This window comes from Lissotriton vulgaris, chromosome 5 (genome assembly GCF_964263255.1).
Source record: "Lissotriton vulgaris chromosome 5, aLisVul1.2, whole genome shotgun sequence".
In the NCBI taxonomy this organism is placed as follows: domain Eukaryota; kingdom Metazoa; phylum Chordata; class Amphibia; order Caudata; family Salamandridae; genus Lissotriton; species Lissotriton vulgaris.
In genome coordinates, this window is record NC_141693.1 from 18015817 (window position 1) to 18019151 (window position 3335).

A 3335-nucleotide genomic window follows, 5' to 3' on the forward strand; every position below is an offset into this window, starting at 1 on the left:
TGAAAGATCAAAATCACCTTTAGCTAAATTCTCACGATGCACCGACAACACTTTAGGCTCTAACGTATCAGAAAGATCACGATATGCATTTACAACTTCATCCGCCAGACTGGATAGAAAATACATTAATTCAAGATCCGACCACCCTTTCTTTTCTGTTAACAACTGCTCCTGAGTAACACAATGCTTATTCACTTTACGAGCCCAACTACGTAAATGAGCGGACCTCTCCGCAGTAAACCTGAGAGCCGATACCCCCTTCTTGCTCAACGAATCCTGTCCATCACCCTCGGGATCTGCAGCCGGAGCCGTCGGCGAAACGTACGGAGGCGGTGACCGATCTAACAAAGAAAAATCATCAATTTCATTATTAAGGACAGGATAAAGTGGTCGGCGAATAGGAAACTGACCAGTCGTTTGCAAATTACGTTCCCGTTCCTCCCTTTCTTTCTTCTCCTGAGCCTCCTTTTCCTCAAGCTGTAAAGCCTTATCCCGAGCAGCCTTGCGCTGCTCTTTGTCCGCCAAGGCAACCTCACGCTTCATTCGCTCACGCGCCGCTTTCTCCCACATTCGCACACAATCAAACATGTTTTGTCTAGACCTGCGTTGAAACATACATTGCTCTACAAATTGTATTTTACTCAAATCATACGACCCGTGTAGAGGCCATTGCAATTCAGAATCGGCCTTGGTGTATTTATGCCATAATTTACTGTACATAATAGGGGGAAGGCCGAATTTTATGTACATGTCCCTATTTGGAGTTCCCTCTGGGGGAGCCGGCTGTGATTCCGCTAACCTAATTGAGGTACCCTCACCAAGACAACACATTCCTCGGAGTGTGCTGAAAACAGGCATGTTCAAAAAGTATCACGAAAGCGTGACACCAGACAAAATGGCACTTACAGTTCTCCACACGATTGTGCCGCTCAAAGGAAAAAAACAAAGTTAGAGAAACATCTCTACATGCCTGCCTATGTGAAGTGCACTACACATATAAGTTCAAAGATCACAAATTCACAATGTTAGCTAACTCAAATCAAAGATCATAGGACTTCGGCAAGCGTCCGAGGACTACCTTACCGATCACAAAGCACAGATTTTCCAGTAAGCGTCCGAAGACTACCTTACCGAACACAAATCATAGGACCTCAGTGAGCGTCCGAAGACTGCCTCACCGATCACGAAGCTTACCCAAATTCCCAAATGTCCAGATTCCAACTGCCAAGGTCTTGTAAGCCAAATCAGCCAAACGGCACTTTCTCAGCGATGCAGACACTTCGGAACTCAGTCGGAGACCGGCGCCACCTGGAAGGTCAGATCGGAAGGAAAGGAAAAAACACCGTGGCAGCCAAGACTCGGGTCACTCGTGGCAGCGCGCGTCCATGGCGAGTTTCCAAGCCTTCGTCACGACCTCTCCTTCGGGCATCCGAGTCGCCGATGAGTCCCTTCGTGGTCGCCAATTGAAGTAATTCAGGGTTCCCAAGGCCTACACGCTCCAAAGATAACCCACTCACACTCAAGAACTGTTGGCACGGAAGCTGTAAAAGGCAAAGAACAAGTTTATTAAGACCCCATGGGGTGGTGGTACACTCAAACAGCACCCTTCGGTAATGCTAGAGGTATCACACCGAACACCGGTGTGACCCCGTTTATATACAGTTTTGGGGCAATAAAAGATAGGCGGCACAAGTTTAAGACACATTTAAGGACATATATGGTCATGTTTTGGAATACTGCCAGCTCATTGGAGGGGGCACAACTCCGCTGGTCAGTTTGGTGCACATTCCAGGAGGATTACGGGTCAGTGGGAACTGCGCATGTGCGGTTTGACCAGTACTAAAAATAGCCTGTTGCTGGGCAAAAAGGAGTGGTCAGCGGAACGGACAACGGACTAAAGGACACGTCGGCCACGAGGCCGCTCATGATCTAAGATGGCCGCTGAAACATTCAAAATGGCGTTTTCATATATAGCTAAGTTAAGGAGGACAACGTGTAGGTTCAGCTAATCGCTAATGCGAACGGGCCAATTACGACAAGATGTTTATATTTGCGTTTAAGGTCTAAGGTTCATTTGTTTGTGTTGTGTCTTACGACGAGTGTTAAGGGGGCTTTGTGACATATGGTGACCCCTTGATTGTCTTGTTTGATTTTCTAAGAGCTGTCCCACACTGGTAGTGTGTGTGAGTTGGCGTCAGGGTTGTTAAGCCACTCATTAGCTCATGTAGGAGATGGTTATGCTGTATATGATCACTCCTTGGTTGTGTTGTTTGATTTACTAAGGGCTGTCCCACACTGGTGGTGTGTGTGAGTTGGCGTCATGGTTGTTAGGCCACTCATTAGCTCATGTAGGAGATGGGTGATTATTTCGCCAAGCGTTGTTTCATGACAGATGTTGTGTGTGAGTTGGTGTGCAGTGGCAAGCCCACGCATCAGTTCGTATATGAGGTCAAAAGTGCTGTTTCACGACAAATGTGGTGTGTGAGTTGGTGTGAAGTTCGTCACTCATTAGCTCGTGTAAGAGTTGGTTATGCTGTATATTGCCACTCATTATTTTGTTTAGGGCGAGAATGAGTTATGTGAGCGCTTGTTCTTAGTCTATGGTGTACGCGTTGTTTCCTGATATTGGTTGAGTTAAGTTTGTTCCTTTGTGTCTTGCTTGTTATACTTGTCTGGCCAACTTGTATAATTAGTGGCATAAGGATGTAGGAAGAAGATAGTTGTTTATTTCAGGAATCCTTTTTAGACTGTGGCGTGCGGGATGTGTTAAAATATTTTGTTTTGTGTTGTCCATTTGTACTTTGGTGCATTTTTTTTAATATCTTTGACAATGTGTACTTAAGTGCATTTTTTTGACAACCATTTTATTGCTTAATGCAATTGTACCCATAACGAAGGGAGATATGTTGTATCTTGAATCTTCCTGCTGCTCAGCTAGAGTGCTTGTGAAATAGAATGTTTGGTGATTGGAATGTTGCTGTGCTGTGAATGTCAGTTGAGTGAGGGCTGAGCAGCAGGACAGCTGCTCCTGATGGGGTTAACATTATAACTTAACATCTTAATGAATAAAGTAACTTAAGAACCTACAGTTCCAGCTTCCTTTGATTACTTCATGCCCCCTCTGATGTTGGAGGCAAATTGGAGAGGGTTTTGGCGATTCGAAAGATTTCTTAGGGGGAGTTTGCAGCTGAAATAATTTTTTCCTCATAAAAGGCAGCTTTAATTTCAGATTTATAACATCTGATTCCCTCTCTATATTTGATTTTCCTAGATTCTGAATAATTTTGTCTTCAAGATTGTTCGAGACTTCTTCCGGATTGTTTTAATTCTCTTAA